Raw genomic sequence first — 15,877 nt, 5'->3', positions numbered from 1 at the left:
CTAAATAAGTATTGGAAGACTAGATGGGCCTCATGCTCTAGGGACAAGGGCTGGTGATTTCACAGGTCTAATACACAGCACTAATACAACAGTCAGGAAACTCCCACTACCGCTGCCAGCCTGCATCTTCTCTGCAACTTAGTCTTAGAAATTTGTGTAGAGCGTTTTGAGGTTCAGTGACTTGTCCAAGGTCACATAGCCACCGTGTGCCACAGTCTAGACTGGACCCCAGTGTTCTAGGCTTTTAGGGCAGCTCTTCATCCACCATGCCTCTAATCTTACCCCTAGTAAAAACCAGGGTCCCATGATTAAGCTGTCAACTCCCAGAGCAGAAGTGAGAAATGTCATGCAATCTGACAAGCATTTATTGAGGGCCTCCTATATGCCAGTCACTGTGCTAGGTGCTGGAGATACAACGACAAGAAATAAGAAGTCTTCAAGGAGCTGCCATTCTTTTGCAGTATAGCCCATGTAAACAGAAAAGGAAATAAATTGAGGAGGGAGAAAAGTCAAAAACTAGAGAGAGAAGACAAAGCTTCCCACAGGAGTTGAGTCTGAAAGGAAGCTAAAGGTTCTAAGAGATCAGGGTACATACAGCCTGGCAAGGTCATGGAGGGGGCAGGTAGAAGGAATAACAAGACTGTTTGGCTGGAACATAGAATGTGTCAGAGCAATGGGGAGGGTAGGAGTGGCTTAGTTCAGGACCTGGCTCCAGCCAGGTTCTGAAGGCCAGTTCATTTATTTCTTTCCAGTAGACCTCTGGCTCTCTTCTCCTTAGCCCTATCTGTAATAGCCTAGCACCCCCATAGGAGCAGTCCACTGCAGGCCAACTTTTAGAGTAGCAAAGGCACTACTAGTTTTAGAAACCCAGGACCTGGGTTCAAATCCCCATGTCACCTTGGGCAAGTCACTTCCCTCTCTGGATCTGTGTCCTCCTCTGTAGAAAATGAGGGCATTAGCCTAGAAGTGCTCTGTTTCAGCTCCAAATTCCCTGATCCCACTTGTGTGAGGGAAGTGCAGGCTACCGATCATTTTCCAGGAAGTAATCAGCTCAGCTTTACTACTGAGGCCATTTAATGTTCTGTACTTTCTAAATTCTTCGAACATTCTTCACTGTTTCAGCTTTAAAGTCTCAGGCTCTCCTGAGCAATACCTAGGATCAACAATTTAGAACTTCTGAGAGGAAGTCAAGAGAATATTTAGTCCATTATTCCTCCCCCATTTTACAGAAGAGGAAACTGAGGTTTAGGGAAGCTAACTGACTTGCCTGGGATGACAAAGGTCATCAGTAACAGGACCAGGATTCAAAGCAAAGTGCTACCGTAGAAGTAAATTAAAAAGCAAGTGTTGCAGGGTGGCCAGGTGTCACAGTGAGTAAGAGCACTGGCCCCAGAGTCGGGAGACCTGGGATCGAATCTGGACTCAGATACTTAGCACCCACCCAGAAACACCTGGCCATGTAACCTTGAGCAAGTTACTTAACCCCAATTGCTTTAAAAAAGAAAACAAGTGTTGCTTACTATGTATTAGGTACTGTGCTGAGTGCTGGTGATATAGATAGATATAAGAGAGAGACAGAGACATCCTGTGTCCTCAAGGAGCTTACATTCTAATAAGGAAAGCCAACACAGAGAAGAATGCTAGCCAGGGAGGGCAAACAAATGGAGACATGGCCCAGGTAGAGGACTAAATGAGAATGAATGTAGAACTGAAACATGATTTGGTGCCCAGGACCCATCACAGGGCTACATGGGCTAGTTGGAGTGACCAGTCAACTAGGCTGGGGCCCTAGGATAGGAGCTCCAAAAATGAGCAGGTTCATTTCCCTAGGAATTAAAGCATAGATTCAGGAAGACCTGCATATGGAGGTGCATGGCTCGTGTCTGGTGTGGACGGTGCTGGTCCAGATAGGGAAGAGCAGATTTTTATGGAGGTCAGGAAGATGGAGCGATGGCCTAGGTGGGCGGTTGAATGGGATGTGAAGCTGTTCTGAACCATGCCTTTCCTCCACCACCAAGCTGTGGCCGCAGATTCAGAAAGTCATCAGTCTCACCCAGGTCTGCCATTAGACAACCATACCCTAGGTCTGTGGATTTTATAGAGGCTCTAGTAGCCTCCATCTACCATTATTCTTGCTATGATATCTCTAGTTTCTGCTCTTCCTTTCTAAATCCAGGACTCTGTCTCCTTTGCTCTCTTCCTCCTAGATATAATTCTCTAGTGTCTTCTAAATTTCTAAGAACCTAATCCTCTCCCTTCTCCTTAGTCTTTTTTAAAATTTGTTTTAAACTATTTTCAGAATTCTATATAACTCCACCCTCCTATAGATGTCAATCAATCGATCAAAAAGCATTTACTAAGTACTAAATGTGGCTAGGGATACAAAAAAGGGCAGAAATACCCTCAAAAAGCTCCCATTCTAATGGGGGAGATGACACACTAACAGCTACGTGCATGGAAGACATAAAACAAATGGGAGATCATTTCTGAAGGCAGGCACTAGTTGGGGGTGGGGGACTTGGAAAGGTCTCTTGGTCTCTTGTAAATGGGATTTGAGCTGAATCTTGAAGGAAGCCAAAAGGCTGAGGTGAGGAGGAGGAGAGCATTGTGGGCTTAAGGGACAGCCAGGCCAGCACCTAGCTCACAGGGGCCCTTCAATCTGTTAAATGAAGGAATAAAATCATTCGTCCCTCCAGGAGTGGGGAACCTGTGGCCTTGAGGCCATATGTGGCCTTCTAAATCCTTAAGGGTTGCCTTTTGACTGAATCCACATTTTACAGAACAAATCAAAAGGATTTAGGGTTAGGGTTAGAGTCTGTAAAATTTGGTTTCAATCAAAAGAACTCACCTAAGGATCTAGAAGGCCATATGTGGCCTCAAGGCCACACATTCCCCATTCCTGCCTTAGACAAAGGCTTCCTACCCTTTTGGGGTCATGGTGAAGCTCACTGAGCCGCTATATCCCAGCAGCTCTGTAGACAGGAAGACCTCCAGCTAGCAGCAGGTCTAATAACTATAATGATTTCAAAGTAGTGGTGAACATAAACTCTCTTTGAGATATCTACAATTATAATGGGATATGCAAATATCTATGATTTCTATTGGTGAATTACAGAGAGTCTGTAAACTCAGAAGGAAAATAACATCTTTATGTTCACTAACCTACTGCTAATTCTACTGCGTTTGTTGCCTGCATTTCATCATTGAAAGAAATGCTAAATTTCACTTAGAGGTAGTGGAAATGAAGATTGCTTTTCCTAACCGAGTTCCTGGACTCCCTGAAATCTGCCCACATGAAGACCCTGTGCTTTATGTCATTCTCTTGCTACATGATATTAGCTAGTATTTCTGCACTGACTCCTACCCCCTTCCGTTCTTCTCCACATTCTAGTTGTTTTCTTACTTAGTAAAAACTTACAGCTTACAGAGCATTTCATGTTGAGTTTCAAATGACACCAGATCATCCCTATGGAAATGTACAACAGGAAATGATGGGTCTGGAGCTCAGCAAATGTAAATTTGGAACTGCAGATGGTGATTTGGAGAAGCAGCTACATAGAGACTGTTGTTAAAGCCAGGGTAGGAGAAAAGATTTCCACAGGAGTGTGGAGAGAGAAAAGTTGAGGGCTAAAAACTGAATTTGGGGGTTGCATAAAACTACCTGGAACAAGTACCCCAACCAGCCTTCTTCAAAATCTCAGTCATGGGTCTTAAGGCAGGCCAAGAGAAAGTGTCTGGATGGGAGGCATCATGTTAGAAATCACCAGCATAATGTGCATTTGTATGCTGAATGAATGAATGAATGAATGAATGAATGAATGAATGAATGAATGATGAGTGAACGAATGAAAATGGAATAAGATCTATGTGCCAAACATGGTGCTAGGTACTAGGGACACAAATAAAAAAAAACAAAGACAGTTCTTGCCTTCTAGGAGCCTACATTCTTAGAAGGGCCACTTTGTTACTGGAATGGTGAGTGAAGTCATTATGGAGTAGATTGGCACATCCTATCTAGGAACAATGACAGAGTTAATTCAAAGTTCACCCTTCTATCCCTGAAGAGAGGGATAGTCAAGGCCATTGGCAGTTGGCAAGGAGGCTGTGGAGGAAGTGTGGCCTGAGCCGGGGGAATGAAATGAAGCAGAATGAGAACTTTCTTGAAATTGTGGTGATAAACATTTTGCAAAGTGTTTTCCTCCTAGTAACCCTGTAAGGGCTAGTGGAGCCAAGATTACTAGCTTTACAGATATGGTAGCTCATAGGGCTCAGAGGTAGAAAGTGGAAAGAACACTAGACCAGGAGGCAGAAGGCAAGGTTTCTAGTCCCCACCATACTACCTGACTTGGGCAAAGACACTTCTCCTTGGGCCTAACCAAAGGGGGGTTATTCTCTCGGGAGCAGGGACCATGGTGAACTTGGTGGCAACGAGGATTCCTTCCAGACCTAAAATACTTGGCTTTAGTGTGAACCTCCCCTCGTTCGATGTTCTGGCACCATCCTCATTAACCACGGGTCAGGCAACAGCACTGATTTCGAATGATTGCAGAGCACTGTCCTAGCCTTTGTGGGGGAGAGATGAGTTGGGGGTGGGGGGAGGGAGGTACAGATATGAAAGAGGAAAAAAAAGAAGACATTCTCAAGCTAAAAAGAACATAGTCCAACTTCCTTGTCTTATAGATAAGGAATCTGACACCTTTCCAAAGTCATAAAGCTAGAGGATGGCAGAAACAGGATTTTAACCCAGGTCCTCTGACCCCTAGCCCAGGACACACTCCCTCAAGAGGCTTATGGCTTAGATGCAGCCATTGACCTTAGTTTCATCCACTATGAATCATAGTCCACTATCAAATTGATTGATTGATGATTTTGCTTGAGTGGGAAATGAGTAAGAAAAGAGACCGTCGTTGTTCCTCTGGTAATTGTTGACTTTCCTGGAATATAACCAAAGACTTTATGGGAATGATCTCGAATCTTGTTACTTGGGATACTCCCTCAGCCAACACAGATCATACTGAGAGCTTAAGGAAAATGCCCAGAATCACACAGCTAATGTCATAGGCAGAATTTGAACCCAAGTTTCCCTGGCTCCAAATCTAGCATTCTGTCCACCATAACACCCTGCCTGGAACATACTGAAATCCTAATTGCTCACCTGTTTCAAGAGGGCTTTATACACATCATCTTATTCAAACTTCATAGGTCTGGAGAACTAGATAGAGAATGTACTATTATGTCCATTTTATGGAAACTGAGGCTCAAAGCAATTAAGTACTTTGTGTAGGGTCACAAATGAGTGCTAGGGAGTAGGACTCAAACCCCAGTATTTTGGCTTCAAGCCCATTCTGCTTTTCACACCTCCACAATGCCTCTTTGAGGTTCAAAGGTCAGTCACTGAAGCAACAAGAAGAAGAAAAGAAAAGGAAGGGGAAGAGGAAGAAGAAAAGATGGTCATATCAAAAGCATTGCTAATCTCTTTACATGACCTGTTCAATGGGACACACTATCTCATACCAAATTAATTATCCTAATAAGTTTTAAATAAAACCTCTTATGTCCAAATGATGTTGACTGTAGCAAAGGAGCCTTGAACTGGAGGAGTCCACCAAAGTTACCTACTAGATGTTCCTCAGCACAACACCTCTAGCCTTCATGCATTCGTACAAGACATCACCCAGACCAGGAATGCCCACCCTCCTCATCTCTGCCTCATAGAGTTCTTGTCTTCCTTCAAGGCCCAACTTAGCTGCCACCTCCTTCCATGAAGCCTTTCCTGCTGACCCCAGTTGGTGGTAATCTCTCTCTCTTGAGTTACCTTCTCTCTACATATCTTATATCCTCCCAGTAGAATGTCAATAACTGAAGGCAGGGTCTGTTTGGTCCCTTCTTGTCTTTCTGTCTCCAAGGCCATAGCATAGGGCTTTGCACATCAGAGGCATTTAATAAACATTTGTTGACTTGGTTTCTCTAGTTATTAATTATTTATTAGCTCTGTGATTTAGGCAGGCCTTGGGTAATTCATAGACCCAGAGATGGAAGGGATACTAAAGACTCATTCAAAAGACCATAATTCCGTGCCCTGATTCCATGCTTACCAAGAAGCCTCCTGGGTCTGTGGTATGATTGGCCCCTCTGGAGCACAGAGATGTTAACATCTCCCTTGAGGTATCCTTCCCATCATTATAATAAACCATAAATCTCATTGTAGGATTGTATTTGAGGCAAGGAGATCCTGAAGTTGGAGTGTTTTTCAGCCTACTTTTGAAAAAGGTTAACTATATACTAATTTCAAAAGTCCTAGCGGGATTGTCCTGCCTCAGGCCTCTCTGTCTGGTGAGGGTGGAATCAGGGCAAAATATCCTCCAACTCCGGCTTGCCAGGATGGCTAGGGGCCCAGAGTTAGCTGGTCAGGATACCCTCTCCCTAAGATGGTACCAGGGACATACTGACCTTCTGTTTCTCTAACCCCTTTATTTTATACATGAGGAAACTGAGGCCCAAAGAGATCAAGTAACTTACCCAAGGTCATCTAGGTGGGGAGCAGCAGGTCCCCTGGCTCTTTCCAATTGGGCTACCCCCATGTCTTGGCTCTCAAAAGGATATTATATTTTTTTAAAGCAGAAAAACTGGCCTCAAAATAAACTCTGTGTTCCCCTTTTTCTATTTAATTTTTTTTTCACTAATTCCTCATAGCTTAAAAAACACAGTAAGTTCAGTGTATATTTTTAATATACATTAGCATCTCCTTGATCTTGGTCAGAAATATCCCCTTGTTGTGTCAATATTGGCTCTTTCAGACAGAACTTTTGATTCCTTGAACCAACTGATACCCCCTAAATTGGTGAGGCCCTTTTTTTCCACCAGAAGAGGGTGTGTTTCATTTGCTTTTCTCAACCAGAGGATCGACAGTAATGTCAGCTCCCCAAATTTAGACTCATTGGTTACAGATGGATATTTTGAGAAATGTTCAAAAGACACTTTCTCATCCAATCTTGTGGGAACAAAATTCCAAAGTCAAAGTGACTTTTTCAAGAGAGTTCAGACTAAGTCTGAGGGAGAGCCTACCCCACTCACAGTCTGTGGTCCCTCAACAAAAGCTGCCCTTTCACCTAAATTGGGTTCTTGGAACTGGTTAAGAGCCCTGAAGCGCAGGACAATTCCACTTGATACTTTTAAGGGAATAGAAAATTTAGTGTGTACAATATTTTAAAAGAACAAGAAGAAGACTGAAAAGTACCAAGAATCTAGTATTTCAATGGCTCAAACAGAATCCCACAGTGGGATGTTCAGTTTATTATAATGATGAGAGGGATGATGGGGAAAGGAGCCTCAAGGGAGTGAAGTTAATGTTTCTGGGCTCTAGGGCCCAGTCTCAGGAATTCAGGACAAGGCAGTTTGGATTCCTTGGGTGAATTCCTGTTCTCTCTAGCCTCCCAGGCTGCCTAGGGGTCCAGAGTTAGCTGGTCAGGGTGCCCTGACCTAGGATGGCTCTGGAGACCCTCTGGTTTTCCTTTTTCTCTAAACTCCTCCTGCCAATGCTCTAACTAAGCTTCTCCTTTAGCTCTTCTGAAGCAACTTGAAGTGTGCATCAACTGCTTTATCATTACAACAGCAACGACTACTCATGTTTCTCTAGTACTCTAAGGGGACTCTCAAAGGTCTACTGTGTTCTTTATCTTCTCCCCCTCTCCCAAGCTCACTAACCAGGCTGATGCTCCACCATTAATGAAATGCTTGCTATAATAAGGCTGACCTATGACAGGCCACAAAAAAATATGGATTGAATACCTAGAAGGAGCCGCAGGAACCAATGGGATAACAAGTGCCAAGCCAAGCAGATAAGGATGGTACAGTTGGACAACCGAGCCTGGAAATGGGCAACAAGGGGGACAGAAGAGCCAGAGATGACATTGGGGGTTCTAACCTTGGATACTGGACTAACAGATGCCAGAAGCAAGAAAGCTACAGTTTATAAAGCCGAAAGAAATCAACTCAAGGAAGAAAACTGAGTCTCAAGCAAATGTATTTGGATGCCTTTGAAATCTCAGTGTGGGGATTCCCTTCAGTGACGCAGATCACAACCTTCTCATCCTGTGTGACTCTTGCCCATGACCTCCCACAAATCCTCCATGGGGGGCCCCCAATTTAGCTCTCGGGACATCGCACTGGAGCTTGGCCATTGTTTAGCCCTCACTCTCGCTATTTAACTACCTCACTTCTTTTTCTCTCTAATGACATCTTTCATTCTCTCTCTTCTGTGACTTTCTTTGTGGGTGATGTGTTACAGCCCGCTCATGCCTATGTCCTTCTCCATTGTCCTCTGAGTGACCTGCAGCTTTATTAGTCATAGCCTTAAAGCATCATTGGAAGAATACTGAGCTTAAAAGAAAGATGAACGTTAGCTTCAAGGACCAGATTGGGGCCACCAAAACCACTGTCATTTCCCCCAAAGGCGGTCTAGACTGATTTTCTCCTCTTGTTCAGTTTTGGGCCAAGCTTATGTCCAAGATATACATATTAACTAAACATATGGGTTGTCCAACCCTCTTCATCCACAAGGTTCTTCCTAAGCAGATATTTAGGCCAAGCACTTCTGAGTGATTCTGTGGTATCGCCACAAATGAGATCACTTAGCACGTGCATGGCACATATTAGGTGCTATATAAATGCTTATTCCCTCCCCCTCTCACTTTCTTGCATTTGGTATAATCAACACAAGAATCTGCTCCAACCACATGAGGAGGTCTCATATGTAAAAACCATACAAAGTCACTTGAAATATAAAACAAAAGAGATGACTTTTTCATTGACTCTGATTATTAATATCAAGCAAGGCAGAAAACAGGGAGATTTGTGCTAGCCAAAGGTATTTGCTACTATCATGAAGTATGTTCAACAAAGAATCCAAATGGAATAGGGAGTCCCTCTACATATTAATAGCTCACAATAACTTCAGATTTACAAGCAATTTGTACACTATACAAATCATGTGTAAACACGTTATCTGTCTCATTTGATTCTTCAGCAGTCCTGTGAAGTCTTATCATTATCCCCATTTTATAAGTTAGGAAACTGAGCTGAGAAATGAAGCAGCTTTCCCAGGATCACATAACCAAGTAAGCATCTGAGACAGGATTCAAAACCCAGGGCTTCCCAACTTCAAATCCAGCTTTCTATCCATGTCACTAAATCATTATAAATGACTGCCTCTTATTTGGGGAAGTCCAGCCTAAAGCTAGGCCTGCTAGGCTTTCAGCAGCCTGTACAAGTCTGCAGTTAGGAGCTGAACTCCAGAAAGAAGTCATTTGATTCAATTCTGGCTCGCCTAAGAGAAAAGCAGCTTGGGGCAGAATTTAACCTCATTGTCTAACATAAAGGGTCTCAACATTTTTCCACCCCTGAATTACTTCTGGCCAGAGATCTTTGCCAAGGTAAAGGTGACATCAACCCACAGTCACCCAGAATGCATGGGAAGACCTTAAACAAGACCTGCAAGCTTTCTGTACCTCAGTCTCCTCATCTATAAAATAAAGGTATTGAACTTGATGATTTCTAAGGTCTTTTTCAGCCCTAAATCTAAATCTATAATCATATCATTCCTTGTTTTTGAAACTTCAGAAAATTGATTAATTCCGAAGCAAAAAGTATAGGCCTTTATAAACAGTAACACTAAAGCCCTGTGTCCTTTAGGCCATTTGGGGACACACAGAGGCCACTAAGTCAGCCTGGAGCAAGCTTTAGAGAAATCTAATAAACCGATAAAATAAAATAAATAAAAATAAATCTAATAAACTGATTCCCATCCTACATAATTCTGTGCCAATTCAATACCAAAAGGTCAACATAGTGGTCTTCATCTGCTTAAAATGCCAGTGGGTTCTCAGGAACTCAAGAAGACTGACTGTTGAATGTGGGCTGAGAACAGATCAACAGTCCAGATTCAACCATCCTCTGAAAGTGGAGCCAAGGGAGTCCAGCGAGGGAGCCTCAAGCCAACCCAGGGAGAAATCTGTATGACATGAAGACTGGGTTCAGTATCTCACATCCTAGGGAGTCCTATCCTTGAACCTCCTCCCTTAGACCTCCTCATTCCCACTCACACAAAAGCCCCCACTGGAATGGGAGCCATGCAGTTTGGGGCAATGAACCCTGTGGAACCCATAGGATCTAGAACTTGAAGGCACATTAGAGATCACCTCTAGTCCCAACTCTCTCATTTTACAGTGGAGGAAACTGAGTCCCAGAAGAGTAAAATGATTTGCCCGACTTCACAATGTAACCCCAGGTACTCTGCATTCCAAACCCAGGGCTCTTTTTGCTATGGAGCACTGCAGCATTTCCTAAGTGCCTGCTGAAACTGATTTCTTTAATGATCTCTTAACTGCCATATCTAATGGCCTCTTAGCAATCCTCATACTTCCTGACCTTTCTGGGTAGCCGTGACACTGTTCTTTCGTGGTTCGATGTGTCTGACTGCTATTGTTCAATCTCTTTTATTGAGTCTTCATCTATGTCATGTCCACTAACTGTGGGTGTCCTTTAAGGCTCTGTCCTGGGCTCTTGTATCCTTTCTGTCTCTACCATCTCACTCGGTGATCTTGTGAGCTCCGGTGTGTTCACTTCTCTCTATGCAGAGGTGATTCCCAAATCTAGTCTTCATCTCTCCCTCAACCTCCAGTCCTGCATCCCCAAATGCCTCTTGGATCTAAAACTATGTGTCTCATAGAAACTTCAAACTCAACAGGTCCAAAACAGAACTCACTTTCTTTCTGCCAAAACCTTCCACTATTCCAAACTTCCCCATCCTGCATGTTCACAACTTTGATACCATCCTTGACTCAGTCTCATTCACCCTGCCTGTCCAGTTTGTTCCTAGATCTTCTTACATCTCTTATATACATCTCTTCTCTACTCATATAGTCAATTCCCTAATTTAGGCCCTCATCACCTTTTACCTGAACCATTAGAATAGCCTCTCCCTATTCCAAAACATCCTCCAGTCTACTATCAAAATTATTTTCCTGAAGTGCAAGTCTGAACACATCATCACCTCCCCAACTCAGCAAGCTCCAATTGCTCCAGTTACCTCCAGGATCAAACATAAACTTTTCTATTTGGCAAATAAAACCCTTCAAAACCTAGCTCCTAGCTACTTTTCCTGTCTTCTTGCCTTTCCATATGCTCTAGGATCAAGCCACAACGGCCTTCTTGCTTTTCCTTGACCAAGACACTTCATCTCCTGCTTCCATTCCTTTTTGGGTTCCCAATACCTGGAATCCTCTCCCTCCATATACCTCTGTCTCCTGGCTTCCTTGGAGTCTTAGCTCAAATCCTGCCTTCTGCAGTAGGCCCTTCCCAGCCCCCGATCACTAATGTCTTCCTCTCAGAGGTGACCAACCATCCATCAATCTTGTATATGTCTTGTGTGCTCAGAGTTATTTGCATGTTGTCTTCCCCATTAGAATGTGAACTCTTCGAGGGCAGTGGCTGTTTTTATCCTTCTTTGTATCCCCAGAGCTCAGCACAGTGCCTTTCACACAGTAAGCACTTTCTAAATGCTTGTTGACTGAATGACCGATTGACTTATTCACTCTTCCTCCCCAGCCCCAGCCCACTAGAAGCTGTACTACTGGGTCCCTTCCAGCTCCAGGCCTATGATCCTCTAACCACCTCCCCTTCTATCCATTCAAAGTTTGGGCTAAACCTGGCTGGCCAATCCTCTTGGTACAGAAACTTGGGAATCTAATAGCTTATGCTTCTTAGGGAGGCACAGAGCAACTTTTGTAGGTGAATCCTGAAGTTTCATCAATTTTCTTTCTCGTGCCATCCCATGCCATGGGAGAAAGCAAGCGGTATCACCCATCCTCGGCTGATCAGGAAGCTGTGCCAACTCTGAAGCAACTAGGCTTTGATGAATGGCCTCCATATTGGAAAGGAACCTCACTTATTCAATATTCAACAGGTTTTCCCTGAGAGTCTTCCGTGTACACAAACGCCCCAGTGTCAGGTGTTCTAGGGACAGGGGTGTGCTGGAGCCAGGTTTAGACCAGCTGGTCAGAGCCAATTGTTAAACTGTTAGTGTGAATATTTACACTTCACAAATCAGCAAATGTTCCAAATTAGGGACTCGATTGTTTTATTGGTCTCTAGACTTAAGAGAGTGATGGAGAAAATGATAATGATACATAGAGTCAACTTCAAAGTGTGTCCTGCAAACCATTTTTTCAGATAGCCAGTTGTTAAACATCTACCAGCATTCCACTGGAACACCAAGCTACCTAAAATCTGTTTATTTGGGGTGACAGACACATACATATGAACTTGTGAGACAACAGTTCAAGAAGCCCATCACCATCCCATTGCACAGGGATGTGGCTGCTAAAGGTCAAAGGGCGGAACAAACAGGAGTGAGAAAGAAAATCAGAAAAAGGAAAATTCAAAGGTCTTCTCCCTGCCTCCAAACAGAACTTCCCCTCAGTCATCCTCAGCCAATGATGGGCCCCCAGGGCCTTCTCAAGTCTTTGTTCTCTGTGTTCTCTGCCTTGGCAGTCCTTTCAAGTCTCTCAGCTTCAGCCCCTAACCTCATGCTGAAAATTCTTGTCCCTGTCCCCAACCCTGATTTCTTTCCTAAGCTGCCATTTATCCTTGCCTTGTTGTCTGTTTCCCAGAGGGCCCACCAGCTCCTCATACTCAATGTGGAAGGAAACCGAGCTCATTATTTTTCTCCACCAAATCTCCTCCTCCTCTTCACCTTTTCCTATTAATAGCCTCACTATTCTCCCAGTCACCTGAGTCCAAAACTTCAGCCTCACACCCTACCTGGAAGTCACTGAGTCCTGTTGTTTCTACTTATGGAAAATCTAAAGACCCTTCCAGCACTGTATCTTTAAACCTACCATTTTGTGTGTCTTTCCCCTTTCTTGGTTCCATCTGCCATTAATCTAGTTATCTAGCTCAGGTCTTTTTTTATTACCTGGCAGCCTTCTTTCTGGTCTCCTTACCTCCAGTCTTTCCTCTCAGTCCAATCTGCTCTGCACTCAGCTGACAAATTAATTTTTCTAATGTCTCAATCTGTTCAAAATCCTTCAATAGCTCACCAATGCCTAATGAAATCTAAACTTTTTTCTGGTGTTCATGACTCTTCACAGCTGTTTCCCTAAGTGTGCCTTTGTACTTTACTACCACCACTGCTCTGTTCATGGCTGCTCTTTCCATTTGGAATGTCCTTCCAACCCACCCCAAATCTGCCTTTCCAATTCCTAGCCATTGTTCAAGGACTGTCTCAAATGCTACCTCTTCCAGGAAGCTTTCCATTCCTTGGATTGGAAGTTATTTCCACCTTCTTTGAATTACTAGACCAAGTTTTGCCTTTCTTAACTAGTTATTAACAATGTGGGACTGGACCCCAAGTCACCAGTCTCTGAATTCAGGATATTTTCTACCAACACAGAGGCTGCTTCTGTGAACTGTTGAATTCTTGTCCTTTTGAACTTCAAAAATAGAAAGTGATGAAAAAATAACCAAACATTTTGGACAGTTAAAGGAAATTTATTAGCATACTGACGGAGTAGGTCCAAGGACCGAAGGTTGTGTGCACACAGAGCCAAACATCTGGATGGAAACTCAAACAACCAATTGCCCAAAAGTCATTGTCCTCTGCTTGTTTTCCAATCAACATTTCCAGCTTCCTCCTGGTGATGGGAAAATGGATGGGGGTGGGGGGAAGAGTAATGGGACAAGAATCCTATTGGGGAACCCTAAATATGGTAGTGGCTTTTTGATCTCTGCATCACTCCCCTCCTGTGTCTGTATTTAGGCCCGCCAAGCTCCCATGACCTCCCCCAGAGGCGTCTAAGCAAACTCACTTCCTTTTGAATTGTATGATTTCGGCTTGAGTTGCCTTGGCTCTTGTGCCAGCCCACAAGCTCTGGACCACGGGCAGAGCACAACTGAGAAAGGAAAGACAGTGGCCAAAAAAGGGATCCCTCGACTTTGCAGAGAGAAGTTTGTTTTTAACCTTGAGAAGCCCTCTACAATTGTCTTTTCCACATTGTCTGCCACCTGATGGAAAATGGATTCCCAGAGGCTGCTTGGAGTCTAGTGGAAAGAACCCTGGTGTGGAAGACAGGAGAGTTGGGTCCAAGTCCCAGCACCAACATTTAAGTAGCTGGGTGACCTCGGGTAAGTCTCTTAACCACTCTGAACCCCAGCTTCCTCATCTGTAATAATGCTTATACTCCTTAACTCACAGGAGTGTTTTGAAGAAGGTGCTTTGTGAACCTTAAGGAATGGGGAGCTCTTAGTAATCTTCTTTACCAATCTGTGGTTGTACTTCTCTGATAAAAATAGATTTCCGAGGCTTGTCAGTAAAGGCCAGGAGGCCATCAGTGGTATATGGGCCTTCAAACTTATCCATTTGCAGCCAAATTCCCAAATGTTATAGTGATAAGTAAATATCTGAGCTCACGGGAGAAGGAGCCCGGGAGAAGGAGCCTATTGTAAAAGTTCCTGGAGCCAGGGGGCCAGGCTCTGCCCCTTCCTAGAAGGAATGTCAGTTGTGCTCCCTAAATCAAATACTTCTTTTCCCAATAGCTGGTACCAAAAGTTGTTCATCTGCCAATATATTCTGTGTTCTGACCTTAAGGCTAACACCCCACAAAGAGGAATTCATGACTCAGTGAGTTCAGACAGTGTTTTTCCCTCGACTTGGTTATACAATGTCTTTCCCAGGCTGGCCCCCTACCACCAGTTCCTTTCGCAGGTCACAGCAGTGGTCATTTCCCATTTGGTCGTGGGCTGTACACTTGAGGTTGGCTTCAGTTTTGCACTTTCCGTAGGTGAGCATGGGAACATTAGAAAATAACCCACCTTGTCGAGATGCATAGTTTCTCGAGTTTGTAAAGTACCTGGAGAACATCTTCTCCAACTCCCTCATTTCAGGCCCCAGCCCCTTCCGTGACAGTTACTGCCTCAGCTCTCTCACCTTCTTTGGCTCCTAATTCCATTTCATTTAAAATTACTCACTTCAAAATTCCCCAAACGTTTGTTTCTTTTTTTTTCCATTACAGTTCTAGGAGATGGGTTTTTAGAGAGAGGCCAGTGGGGCAGCAGAGGAGAAGTCTAGGATAACATTGGCTGTCTCAGAGGACTGTGGTATCTAGTTACTGTAAATCTCAGCATCCTCGTATACAGAGATAATAATCCCTGTACCAGCCACCCCCAGAGTAGACAATTGACAGGATCATAGATTTAAAGCTGGAGGAGCCCCACAAATATATCTAAAATGAACTCAGAAGCCCTAACTCTGTGACTGTGACAAAAAAAATGTGAGCTGTTATTATTATTAGTCCTGGGAAAGAAGGCTTTTCCTAGTCTATAAAGAAACAGACAGCGTGGTGTGGTAGCTAGAGGGCAAACCCAGAAGTCAGAAAGCCTTGGCCACCAACACATCCTGGCTGTGTGACCCTGGCCGAGTCACTTACCCTCTCAGTGCCCTAGACAGTTCTCTAGGACTATAAGCTGATCACACACGAAGCTGTGCATCCGTGTTAGAAACCGTACCAAGGTAATCACAGTCAGACTCCTGTGATAAAGCCAAAAGCAGTTGCTTATTTACTCATTTTCTCTAGTGTCTATCCTCCAAACAGCTGAAAACTTCAGATGCTTAAAAAGTTCAACATCAGGCAAACAATCAAGAAGGTAGCCTAAAGTATACTGGGATACGAAGGTTCTCTGGCCCCAGTTAAACTGTAGGCCTTAGACAAGTCACCACATGGGAGTGGGGGGTGGGGACTGGACTGAGCACTATGAGTAGATCCAGGTCCGAGTCCTATCGCCTATACTAACTAATGGGGTGACTACAGGCGCAAGTCATTTG

General features: G+C 43.9%; 1 protein-coding gene across 2 annotated transcripts in view; it reads left to right on the top strand.

Moving 5' to 3' along the window:
* Positions 1–15,877, top strand: part of CYSLTR1 (cysteinyl leukotriene receptor 1) — a 33,357-nt gene that overhangs the window by 8,216 nt on the left and 9,264 nt on the right. The window contains exon 2 of one of the 2 annotated variants that reach the window (XM_069062515.1): positions 13,817–14,181. The exons of the other annotated variant lie outside the window; for it this stretch is intronic. The gene's annotated coding sequence lies outside the window, so the exon portion shown is untranslated. The remainder of the gene's footprint in view (positions 1–13,816; positions 14,182–15,877) is intronic. 2 annotated transcript variants of the gene reach the window in all.

This window comes from Petaurus breviceps, unplaced genomic scaffold, assembly GCF_028583685.1.
Source record: "Petaurus breviceps papuanus isolate PSGF00001 unplaced genomic scaffold, PetGlider_PUasm1.0 90459, whole genome shotgun sequence".
Lineage (NCBI taxonomy): Eukaryota > Metazoa > Chordata > Mammalia > Diprotodontia > Petauridae > Petaurus > Petaurus breviceps.
This window is presented reverse-complemented; position numbering and strand designations above follow the sequence as displayed.